Here is a 12,500-nt window from a genome sequence, read left to right as displayed (position 1 = left end):
AGCGCGGCTAAGGGCTCGAAACAAACCCTAAACCGCGCCAAGTACGGAGGGAACAGCGCGGCTAAGGGCTCGAAACAAACCCTAAACCGCGCCAAGTACGGAAGGAACGGCGCGGAGAGGGCTCGAGACAAAGCTCGACCCTAAACCGCGCCAAGTACGGAGGGAACAGCGCGGCTAAGGGCTCGAAACAAACCCTGAACCGCGCCAAGTACGAAAGGAACGGCGCGCAGTAGGGGTTTAAAACAAAGCTGGTCCCAAAATCGCGCCAAGTACGAAAGGAACAGCGCGGTCGAGACTCGGAAGAAAAAGCTTTCAAAGTGTCGTAGCACGATGCACACTGCTGTTCGTGTGGAACAAACGTGACTACCGTGCTGTACGGTGGAGTTCTGTGCGCAAAAGCGGCGCGTGTGTTTCTAAGCACCACAGCGTTGTGTCAAAAAAGAGGTGCCTGAGAGAAACGCATGCGACTGCCGTGCTTTGCGGCATAGCACCGTGCGCAAAAACGGTGCGCATGCAAGAGGTGTCAGAGCTAGCGAACTTGTGCCACGAGCAACAGGTCACTAAAAGCCTATAGATGACGGTGTTGGAGGAAAAGAAAAATATCGAGAAAGCACTGCGGTGTGCCGTGCGTAGGGACGGGCGCGCGTGCCACATGCCGCCGAAATATGGGTGTCGGAGAAAACAGAGTGCCGCGCGTAACGAGGGGCGCGCGTGTTACAGAGAGATATGCCCAAACGCATGAAAGTGTACGCAGGTGTCCTAAGGCAGTTTTTTTTTTTTTTCCTCATTTTGATGTCGCCCCGGCTGACGCGGTTTTCGTTTTTCCGTGCCGCCCCGGCTGACGCGGTTTTCGTTTTTCCGTGCCGCCCCGGCTGACGCAGTTTTTGCGCCGCCCCGGCTGACGCGGTTTTCGCGCCGCCCCGGCTGACGCGGTTTTCGCGCCGCCCCGGCTGACGCGGTTTTTGCGTCGCCCCGGCTGACGCGGTTCGGACTTTGCACTTTTTGGCTCACCCCGGCTGGCGGCCCACTCACTCGATCGCCAGGTCTGTTTGCCCCGGTGGTTCCACCGCCAGGCTTAAGCGCGAACTTTTTTTGTTTGTTTTCTTTTGATTAAGCGCAAGCTTTTTTCTTTGTTTTCTTTTGATTAAGCGCGGGCTTTTTTCTTTGTTTTTTTTTGATTTCGCCCCGGCAGACGCGGTTTTTGCGCCGCCCCGGCTGACGCGGTTTTTGCCGCCCCGGCTGACGCAGTTCGGACTTAGCACTTTTCGGCTGTGCCTGGCTGGCGGCCCACTCACTCGATCGCCATGTCTGTTTGCCACAGTTTTCCCGGTGGTGCCGCACCCGGGCTCGCCCCGGCTGACGCAGTTTTCGCGCCGCCCCGGCTGACGCGGTTTCGTGCCGCCCCGGCAGACGCGGTTTTCGCGCCGCCCCGGCTGACGCGGTTTCGTGCCGCCCCGGCAGACGCAGTTCGGACTTAGCACTTTTCGGCTGTGCCTGGCTGGCGGCCCACTCACTCGATCGCCATGTCTGTTTGCCACAGTTTTCCCGGTGGTGCCGCACCCGGGCTCGCCCCGGCAGACGCGTTTTTTTTTTTCTTTCGCCCCGGCTGACGCAGTTTTCGCGCCGCCCCGGCTGACGCGGTTTCGTGCCGCCCCGGCAGACGCGGTTTTTTGCGCCGCCCCGGCTGACGCGGTTTTTGCCGCCCCGGCTGACGCAGTTCGGACTTAGCACTTTTCGGCTGTGCCTGGCTGGCGGCCCACTCACTCGATCGCCATGTCTGTTTGCCACAGTTTTCCCGGTGGTGCCGCACCCGGGCTCACCCCGGCTGACGCAGTTTTCGCGCCGCCCCGGCTGACGCGGTTTCGTGCCGCCCCGGCAGACGCGGTTTTCGCGCCGCCCCGGCTGACGCGGTTTCGTGCCGCCCCGGCAGACGCAGTTCGGACTTAGCACTTTTCGGCTGTGCCTGGCTGGCGGCCCACTCACTCGATCGCCATGTCTGTTTGCCACAGTTTTCCCGGTGGTGCCGCACCCGGGCTCGCCCCGGCTGACGCAGTTTTCGCGCCGCCCCGGCTGACGCGGTTTCGTGCCGCCCCGGCAGACGCGGTTTTCGCGCCGCCCCGGCTGACGCGGTTTCGTGCCGCCCCGGCAGACGCAGTTCGGACTTAGCACTTTTCGGCTGTGCCTGGCTGGCGGCCCACTCACTCGATCGCCATGTCTGTTTGCCACAGTTTTCCCGGTGGTGCCGCACCCGGGCTCGCCCCGGCAGACGCGTTTTTTTTTTCTTTCGCCCCGGCTGACGCAGTTTTCGCGCCGCCCCGGCTGACGCGGTTTCGTGCCGCCCCGGCAGACGCGGTTTTTTTGCGCCGCCCCGGCTGACGCGGTTTTTGCCGCCCCGGCTGACGCAGTTCGGACTTGGCACTTTTTGGCTGAGCCTGGCTGGTGGCCCACTCACTCGATCGCCATGTCTGTTAGCCACAGTTTTCCCGGTGGTGCCGCACCCGGGCTCGCCCCGGCTGACGCAGTTTTCGCGCCGCCCCGGCAGACGCGGTTTTCGCGCCGCCCCGGCTGACGCGGTTTTTGCCGCCCCGGCTGACGCAGTTCGGACTTAGCACTTTTTGGGCTGAGCCTGGCTGGCGGCCCACTCATTCGATCGCCATGTCTGTTTGCCACAGTCTTCCCGGTGGTGCCGCACCCGGGCTCGCCCCGGCAGACGCGTTTTTTTTTCTTTCGCCCCGGCAGACGTGGTTCCCCCCCCCCCCTTTTCGCTCGCCCCGGCTGACGAGGTTTTCGCGCCGCCCCGGCTGACGCAGTTTTCGCGCCGCCCCGGCTGACGCGGTTTCGTGCCGCCCCGGCTGACGCGGTTTTCGCGCCGCCCCGGCTGACGCGGTTTTTGCGTCGCCCCGGCTGACACGGTTCGGACTTTGCACTTTTCGGCTGTGCCTGGCTGGCGGCCCACTCACTCGATCGCCATGTCTGTTTGCCACAGTTTTCCCGGTGGTGCCGCACCCGGGCTTGCCCCGGCAGACGCGTTTTTTTTTTCTTTCGCCCCGGCTGACGCAGTTTTCGCCCCGCCCCGGCTGACGCGGTTTCGTGCCGCCCCGGCAGACGCGGTTTTTTGCGCCGCCCCGGCTGACGCGGTTTTTGCCGCCCCGGCTGACGCAGTTCGGACTTTGCACTTTTTGGCTGAGCCTGGCTGGCGGCCCACTCACTCGATCGCCATGTCTGTTTGCCACAGTTTTCCCGGTGGTGCCGCACCCGGGCTCGCCCCGGCAGACGCGTTTTTTTTTCCTTCGCCCCGGCAGACGTGGTTCCCCCCCCCCTCCGTCTTTCTTTTTGTTTTTTTTTTCGCCGCGGCTGAAGTGGATTTTTCGGTGCCTCGACGCCCCGGTAGTCGCGGTTTTTCCGTTTCCGCACGGCCCCGGCTGACGCTGCTCGGTCACAGTCGCCTTTTGTGAGGATTGCAGACTTCTTGAGCGCGGGTGTTTTTTTTTGTTGTTGTTGTTGTTTTATTACGCATTCGCTCCAGCAGACGCTGTTTAGACTTTTTGTTTCCTCTTTTATCCTGCGACGAGGTGACGAGGTTTATTCGGTGCCCCGCCGCCCCGGCTGAAGTGATTTTTCCTGTCCCGTGCCGCCCCGGCTGACGCGGTTGGGACTTCGCGTTTGTTCGGCCGCCACGGGTTTTGGCGCACTCGCTCGGTTGCTTGTTGTTGCCACTTGTTGCGAACCCAGGTTTCTTGAGCGAGCGCGGGCGTTTTTTCTTCCTTTCTTTCTTTGTTCTATGTGTTAGCGAATCGGCCTTTAATATCACACGAGGACTCACAACCAACAATTTTCAGTTTGAAGTGTAAAAAATCTGCAGGTGTTGACGTAACTGACTTGCCCCGTACCCTTGAGTACATCCATGAAGTTCTCGTAGTACTACTAAATCGCATTATTCCAAGTGGAGAAATTCCCATAAACTTGCAAACCTCTACACGAAAATCGGTGCGCGTGATAAAGTTGAAAATTATCGTCCGATATCAAATGTGCCTTCTATAACACAAATTCTAGGAAAAAAAAAAAAAACACTTGTTCGCCGTTTTCTGCGCCGTGACTGGCAGCACTCCGGCGAAGCGAAACGGGGTCGATTCGAGCACGATATCGGCGTCTTTCGACGTGCTCGCCGGCGACCGTCGCACGAGTACGTCGCACGAGCGCGTCTGCCGGGGCGCCGTTTGCGAAGCCGACGCAAAAGTGGGAACCGCCGCTCGGATGATCGCCGCTTTCGGCAGAGTGAGTGTTGGCACTCCGGGGAAGCGAAACAGCGTGAATGCGCCCACGAAATCGGCGTATTTTGAAGTGCCCGCCGGCGACCGTCGCACGAGTACGGTAAACCGCGTCAGCCGGGGCGTAGTTCGGGACGCCGACGAAAAAGTGGGAAGCGCAACTCGGATCTTCGCCGTTTTTGCAGGAGTGAGTGGCGGCCCTCCTGCGAGACCAAGAAGCATCGATTCGTGCACGAATTCGGCGCCTTTCGACGTGATCGCCGGCGACCGTCGCTCGAGTAGGGCAAACCGCGTCTGCCGGGGCGGGCTTCGGGACGCCGATGCGAAAGTGGGAAACGCTGCTCGGATGTTCGCCGTTTTTGGCCGAGTGAGTGCTGGCACTCGGGCGAAGCCAAACGGGGCCGATTACGGCACGATATCGGCGTCTTTCGACGTGCCCGGCGGCGACCGTCGCACGAGTACGGTAAACCGCGTCAGCCCGGGCGGAGTTCGGGACGCCGATGCGAAAGTGGAGAACGCCGCTCGGATCTTCGCCGTTTTTGGAGGAGTGAGTGGCGGCACTCCGGAGAAGCCAAGGAGCGCCAATTAGCGCACGATATCGGCGTCTTTCGACGCGCTCGCCGGCGACCGTCGAACGAGTAGGGCAAACCGCGTCTGCCGGGGCGGGGTTTACGACGCCGACGCAAAAGTGGGAACCGCCGCTCGGATGTTGGCCGTTTTTGGCAGAGTGAGTGCTGGCACACCGGCGACGCGAAAGAGCGGGAAAGCGCCCACGAAAGTGGCGTATTTCGACGTGCTTGACGGCGACCGCTGCAGGAGTACGAAAAACCACGTCAGCCGGGGCGAGCGACCCACGGCGGTCTGGGTGCTTATCGCTGCTATTATAGGGGCACCCCGGCAGACGCAGAAAAAAAAATTTTTTTTTCGACCTTCTTTTTTGCTGGTCGAGCTCGGGTAACCCAGGTCGCAATGGGAGCCGCGCACGAAAGCGGCGTCGCGAGACGCGTTCGCGGTCGCTAGTCGCACGAGCTCGGCAACCGCGTCAGCCGGCGCGGAGTTCGGGATGCTGACGGCTAAGTGGGTACCGCTGCTCGGATGTTCGCCGTTTTTGGCCGAGTGAGTGCTGGCACTCCGGCGAAGCGAAACGGGGCCGATTCGGGCACGATATCGGCGTATTTCGACGTGCTCGCCGGCGACCGTCGCACGAGTACGGCAAAGCGCGTCTGCCGGGGCGAGGTTTGCGATGCCGACGAAAAAGTGGGAAGCGCCGCTCGGATCTTCGCCGTTTTTGCAGGAGTGAGTGGCGGCCCTCCTGCGAGACCAAGAAGCATCGACTCGCGCACGATATCGGTGTCTTTCGACGTGCCCGCCGGCCACCGCCGCACGAGTACGGCAAACCGCGTATGCCGGGGCGGGGTTGGCGACGCCGACGCAAAAGTGGGAACTGCCACTAGGATGTTCGCCGTTTTTGGCAGAGTGAGTGCTGGCACACCGGCGACGCGAAAGAGCGCGAAAGCGCCCACGAAAGTGGCGTATTTGGACGTGCTTGACGGCGACCGCTGCAGGAGTACGAAAAACCACGTCAGCCGGGGCGAGCGACCCACGGCGGTCTGGGTGCTTATCGCTGCTATTATAGGGGCACCCCGGCAGACGCAGAAAAAAAAAATTTTTTTTCGACCTTCTTTTTTGCTGGTCGAGCTCGGGTAACCCAGGTCGCAATGGGAGCCGCGCACGAAAGCGGCGTCGCGAGACGCGTTCGCGGTCGCTAGTCGCACGAGCTCGGCAACCGCGTCAGCCGGCGCGGAGTTCGGGATGCCGACGGCTAAGTGGGTACCGCTGCTCGGATGTTCGCCGTTTTTGGCCGAGTGAGTGCTGGCACTCCGGCGAAGCGAAACGGGGCCGATTCGGGCACGATATCGGCGTATTTCGACGTGCTCGCCGGCGACCGTCGCACGAGTACGGCAAAGCGCGTCTGCCGGGGCGAGGTTTGCGATGCCGACGAAAAAGTGGGAAGCGCCGCTCGGATCTTCGCCGTTTTTGCAGGAGTGAGTGGCGGCCCTCCTGCGAGACCAAGAAGCATCGACTCGCGCACGATATCGGTGTCTTTCGACGTGCCCGCCGGCCACCGCCGCACGAGTACGGCAAACCGCGTATGCCGGGGCGGGGTTGGCGACGCCGACGAAAAATTGGGAACCGCCACTAGGATGTTCGCCGTTTTTGGCAGAGTGAGTGCTGGCACTCCGGCGAAGCGAAAGAGCGCGAATGCGCCCACGAAAGTGGCGTGTTTGGACGTGCTTGACGACGACCACCGCAGGAAAACGAAAAACCACGTCAGCCGGGGCGAGCGACCCATGGCGGTCTGGGTGCTTATCGCTGCTATTATAGGGGCACCCCGGCAGACGCAAAAAAAAAAAAAATTTTTTTTCGACATTCTTTTTTGCTCGTCGACCTCGGGTGACCCAGGTCGCAGTGGGAGCCGCGCACGAAAGCGGCGTCGCGAGACGGCTTCGCGGTCGCTAGTCGCACGAGCTCGGCAACCGCGTCTGCCGGGGCGGAGTTCGGGACGCCGACGGCTAAGTGGGAACCGCCGCTCGGATGTTCGCCGTTTGTGGCCGAGTGAGTGCTGGCACTCCGGCGAAGCCAAACGGGGCCGATTCCGGCACGATATCGGCGTCTTTCTACGTGCTCGCCGGCGACCGTCGCACGAGTACGGCAAAGTGCGTCTGCCGGGGCGGGGTTTGCGACGCGTACGCAATAGTGAGAACCGTCGCTCGGATGTTCGTCGTCTTTCGCCGAGCCAGTGCTGGCACTCCGGCGAAGCCGAACGGAGCCGATTCGGGCACGATATCGGCGTCTTTCCACGTGCTCGCCGGCGACCGTCGCACGAGTACGGTAAACCGCGTCAGCCGGGGCGGAGTTCGGGACGCCGATGCGAAAGTGGGAAGCGCCGCTCGGATCTTCGCCGTTTTTGGAGGAGTCAGTGGCGGCACTCCGGTGAAGCCAAGGTGCGCCAATTCGCGCACGATATCGGCGTCTTTCGACGTGCCCGCCGGCCACCGTCGCACGAGTACGGCAAACCTCGTCTGCCGGGGCGGGGTTTGCGACGCCGACGCAAAAGTGGGAACCGCCGCTCGGATGTTCGCCGTTTTTGGCAGAGTGAGTGCTGGCACTCCGGCGAAGCGAAAGAGCGTGAATGCGCCCACGAAAGTAGCGTATTTGGACGTGCTTGACGGCGACCGCCGCAGGAGTACGAAAAACCACGTCAGCCGGGGCGAGCGACCCACGGCGGTCTGGGTGCTTATCGCTGCTATTATAGGGGCACCCCGGCAGACGCAGAAAGAAAAAAAAAAAAAATGGGGACATGGCGTGCGTCACCGTGCGGCTTCGCAGCGTTGCCGAAGTCGCCGAGCCCTTCGACTGAGCCGAACGGCGGACAGGGAACGTTGGTCGGCCGTTCTAACCTGTCGGTGCCACGCCGAGACGTCGTTAAGGAAAACCGCGTCGTGGGCCTCTACGACGCCGTCGAGTCGTTGTACGTTTGGTGTCCAGCGTGTCGGCGGCGAGTAGCGGACACGTCGTTCACGACTTCGGTCTTTCGCAGTCGACGCGAACTTGCGGAGAGTCGTGGTGCCTCACGTTTTCGGCAGAAACCGCGGCGGAATTTTCCCGTGCGTGCGCGCACGACCTCGGTGCTGTGCCGTCAGCGTAGTGTTGCACAAACTCGTGGCCTACCCAAGGTGCGGTACGTTTGCGGCCGTATCCTCGGTGGGAATTTCGTGAGTAGGGTCGCAAATTCTACGACCTCGGCGGGTTTGAGAGCGACGTAGACTTGTGGCACGCTCAACGTGCCACACGTTTCGGGGCACACCCGCGGTGAAATTTTCTCGAGTACGCTCGTATTAGTGCCCAAGGAGGTCTGGGTACTTATCGCTGCTATTATGTGGGGGTTCTCGTGAGCGGCGTACGCGAAAGCGACCGGGTGTCTGATATGCGGCGGGCTTCGGCCTCGTCAAGCGTGTCCTCGGGTCTGCTCCAGGGGAATCCACGGCAGTCGTCTGCAGCCTCATCCGCTTGATGCGTTAGGGGCTGGTTGTCGGACGGTGCCGTTTTACCACGATATCGAGGTGTGTTCCGTGTCGTCCTCGGGCGATTCAGATGCGAAAGCGCCGAAGACGCGGGCGTGACCCGTCGTCTGGCGGCTTTGCAGTCTCGGCTCCGTTGCTAGTTCCGGCCGGTCCACCGACAGTGCAGCGGGCTTGGGCAACCCGCACGGCGCGACCGAGTCGATGCAACGAAAAAGAGCGAGCATGAACGTGCTTCTTGCCGCACGGCTCCCACTCGTCTTTCGGGAAGGTTGTGCCGTAGCGAGCTCGAACGCCGTCATCTCGGAGTGCAAAATAAGCGTGTTGGGGCGCCTGAAGGTGGCCTCCGCCGCACACAGACTGCGTCCGGCCCGCCGAAGGCGAGGACGGACGCGCAGTCGAACGATTACCTGGTTGATCCTGCCAGTAATCATATGCTTGTCTCAAAGATTAAGCCATGCATGTCTAAGTACATGCCGAAATAAGGCGAAACCGCGAATGGCTCATTAAATCAGTTATGGTTCCTTAGATCGTTTCTTCCTACTTGGATAACTGTGGCAATTCTAGAGCTAATACATGCAGTGAGCCTGGAGCCCTTTGGGTAACGGGTGCTTTTATTAGACCAAGATCGATCGGGTTTCGGCCCGTATTGTGTGGTGACTCTGGATAACTTTGTGCTGATCGCATGGCCACGAGCCGGCGACGTTTCTTTCAAGTGTCTGCCTTATCAACTTTCGATGGTAGGTTACTTGCTTACCATGGTTGTTACGGGTAACGGAGAATCAGGGTTCGATTCCGGAGAGGGAGCCTGAGAAACGGCTACCACATCCAAGGAAGGCAGCAGGCGCGCAAATTACCCACTCCCGGCACGGGGAGGTAGTGACGAAAAATAACAATACGGGACTCTTTTGAGGCCCCGTAATTGAAATGAGTACACTCTAAATCCTTTAACGAGGATCAATTGGAGGGCAAGTCTGGTGCCAGCAGCCGCGGTAATTCCAGCTCCAATAGCGTATACTAAAGCTGCTGCGGTTAAAAAGCTCGTAGTTGGATCTCAGTTCCAGACGAGTAGTGCATCTACCCGATGCGACGGCTCGGACTGAACATCATGCCGGTTCTTTCTTGGTGCACTTCATTGTGTGCCTCGAGATGGCCGGTGCTTTTACTTTGAAAAAATTAGAGTGCTCAACGCAGGCGAGTCGCCTGAATAAACTTGCATGGAATAATAGAACAAGACCTCGTTTCTGTTCTGTTGGTTTTTGGAATACGAGGTAATGATTAAGAGGGACGGACGGGGGCATTCGTATTGCGGCGCTAGAGGTGAAATTCTTGGACCGTCGCAAGACGAACTACTGCGAAAGCATTTGCCAAGAATGTTTTCATTGATCAAGAACGAAAGTCAGAGGTTCGAAGGCGATCAGATACCGCCCTAGTTCTGACCATAAACGATGCCAACCAGCGATCCGCCTGAGTTACTCAAATGACTCGGCGGGCAGCTTCCGGGAAACCAAAGTATTTGGGTTCCGGGGGAAGTATGGTTGCAAAGCTGAAACTTAAAGGAATTGACGGAAGGGCACCACCAGGAGTGGAGCCTGCGGCTTAATTTGACTCAACACGGGAAAACTTACCCGGCCCGGACACTGGGAGGATTGACAGATTGAGAGCTCTTTCTTGATTCGGTGGATGGTGGTGCATGGCCGTTCTTAGTTGGTGGAGCGATTTGTCTGGTTAATTCCGATAACGAACGAGACTCTAGCCTATTAAATAGGTGCGGGGTTCCCAGCACCTTACAACCTTCTTAGAGGGACAAGCGGCTCCTAGCCGCACGAAACAGAGCAATAACAGGTCTGTGATGCCCTTAGATGTCCGGGGCCGCACGCGCGCTACACTGAAGGAAGCAGCGTGTCTTTATCCCTGTCTGAAAAGACTGGGTAACCCGTGGAACTTCTTTCGTGATTGGGATAGGGGCTTGCAATTGTTCCCCTTGAACGAGGAATTCCCAGTAAGCGCGAGTCATAAGCTCGCGTTGATTACGTCCCTGCCCTTTGTACACACCGCCCGTCGCTACTACCGATTGAATGATTTAGTGAGGTCTTCGGACCGATGTCCGGCGCGGCCTTTCGGTTGCGCCGGTCTGTTGGAAAGATGACCAAACTTGATCATTTAGAGGAAGTAAAAGTCGTAACAAGGTTTCCGTAGGTGAACCTGCGGAAGGATCATTAACGGATTGTGAAGGGTGAGCGCCTCAGCTGCGTCTGCGCCCGACACTTTCTGCCGCTGACCCCGTTTGGACGCGGGGTCGGCTTTTCCCCACGGGGCTGCCTGAATGTGGAGCGGCACCCCGTGACAAATTGTTGCGCCCAGCGGACGCCAACACCGCGACCTTGGACGGTCGGCCAGGTGGCGGACGCGGGTACAAACGGCGCAACGCACTCATAGGTCGGCTTTCGACCCGCCACTGCACCGTGGCTCGAAGCGCTCGAAATGCGCGACCCGACCGCTGCGGGACCGCCTAGTACTGTAAACAGGAGCGGCGGAGCGCGAACGGCGAGTCGTGGTTACGTCGGTAGAAGGCGAGGCTGCGCGTTCCCGAAACGCCAGCCGAGTGCCCTCCCGACCGTTCGAGCGTGCAAGAACGAGACCCGACAATCGCGCGGCGACTGCCAAGTACGAGAGGAACGGCACAAGCGTCGGCGGTCGGTCAAGGAACTGGCGATGTGACGGGTCCGCTGTGCACCAGTGCATACCGTCCCGCCGTCCGCGGCAAGCGCCTCCGCGTCCTCGGGTGACGGAGGCTGCCGGTCGGTTCTTGCAGGCGAGGGATCTCGCTGGCACCGGTTCGCGTTGACGCGCGGCCGGTCATGGCACGGCGATGCGACGGCCGAGGTGCGCAGTACTCGATGGAGGAACCGCACGCTCCGATGACCGTCCCGCCCTCCGCGGCGTATGCGTACCGACCGTAATGGTTGCAGCAGCGCCGGCCGGCTTTTGAATTCGCCACACGAAACACGGTGCGAGATCGCGGTTAGGGGAGCGTCGACGTTGCCAGGCGTTTTGCTTGCTGCCGAGGGAAAGGCGGCACGGCCACGTCGCGCTCGTCGCGATTAGCGGGTCTGCGCGCTTTGGGAAGGTGCCGCAACGACTTGCCGAAAGAGGAAGCACGGAAGAACGAGGGACTTGGACGTCCCGACAATTGAACGCACTTGCGGCCAGGCCCTTGCTGGCTTCGTTCTTCCGCCTCGAGTAGGCTCGTACGCGGCTCCGGCGCCGAAAGTGGTCCTTGGCACCGACTTCGGTGGACGTGGGAAGTGCCGCGCAAGTACGGCGCGCCTGGCTCCACCTGTTGGCTAAAGTAGGCAGCCGGATCGGCATTTTGGTGTGCGGTGGCAAACCGTGGATGCGAAAAAAGCTTGTGCGATTTCGTGGAACAAAAAGCGGGGGTCCCCCTTTTTATGCGGAGGAGACCGACCCGCCTGCCGTGGTGAACCGCGACGCCACGGTAAAAACGGGAGAGGCTTGTCGATGGGACCGTGCATCCCGCGCTCCACGGAGGCCGGGAGGCGGCCGCCCGAGGAAATGTGTAGCCGTCGAGGCCCGCATCTGCGTGCACTCTTATCCAAATGGGTGTACCGCAGGCATTTTCTGGTTAGGCGGGCCAATGAGAGCGAGCACACAACGATACCTACGGGTCCGGCTTGGAGAACCGGCTTCGACGCCTCCCGAGTATTTATAGAGGGGTGGACCACGAAAGCACTCGCAAGTAGCGAAAGCGAAACGCCGTCCGAAACACACCGTTTGCTCGATTTGCGGCAGCCGAAAAAGGCGCGGCAGAGTTTTGGAGTCCAAGCGTGCGCTGAAAAGCGCCCTTCTTGGCCACTGTTTGGCCGAGTGCCAGAAACGTTTGGTTTTGACTGTACGGAATTGAACAAACACTTTTTCACGACTCTAAGCGGTGGATCACTCGGTTCTCGGGTCGATGAAGAACGCAGCCAGCTGCGAGACTTGGTGTGAATTGCAGGACACACTGAGCACTGATTCTTTGAACGCACATTGCGGCCTTGGGTCTTCCCTTGGCTTCGTCTGTCTGAGGGTCGGATCACATATCAAGAGAGCCTTCGGCGCACAAGGGAACGTGAGCCGTCGACTCGTT

The 12,500-nt window shown here is 60.1% G+C and overlaps 2 non-coding genes across 2 annotated transcripts; both read left to right on the top strand.

Moving 5' to 3' along the window:
• The first annotated feature begins 8,757 nt into the window (after window positions 1-8,757).
• On the top strand, window positions 8,758-10,572 carry LOC142790702 (small subunit ribosomal RNA). The gene has a single exon (XR_012889715.1). It is a non-coding gene; the product is annotated as a small subunit ribosomal RNA (ribosomal RNA).
• A 1,719-nt stretch (window positions 10,573-12,291) lies between these two features.
• On the top strand, window positions 12,292-12,444 carry LOC142790682 (5.8S ribosomal RNA). Its single transcript, XR_012889695.1, has one exon. It is a non-coding gene; the product is annotated as a 5.8S ribosomal RNA (ribosomal RNA).
• The last annotated feature ends 56 nt before the right edge of the window (window positions 12,445-12,500 follow it).

This window comes from Rhipicephalus microplus, unplaced genomic scaffold (genome assembly GCF_043290135.1).
Source record: "Rhipicephalus microplus isolate Deutch F79 unplaced genomic scaffold, USDA_Rmic scaffold_117, whole genome shotgun sequence".
Taxonomy (NCBI): domain Eukaryota; kingdom Metazoa; phylum Arthropoda; class Arachnida; order Ixodida; family Ixodidae; genus Rhipicephalus; species Rhipicephalus microplus.
The sequence above is the reverse complement of the archived record's forward strand: the minus strand, read 5'-3'. Positions and strand labels throughout refer to the sequence as shown.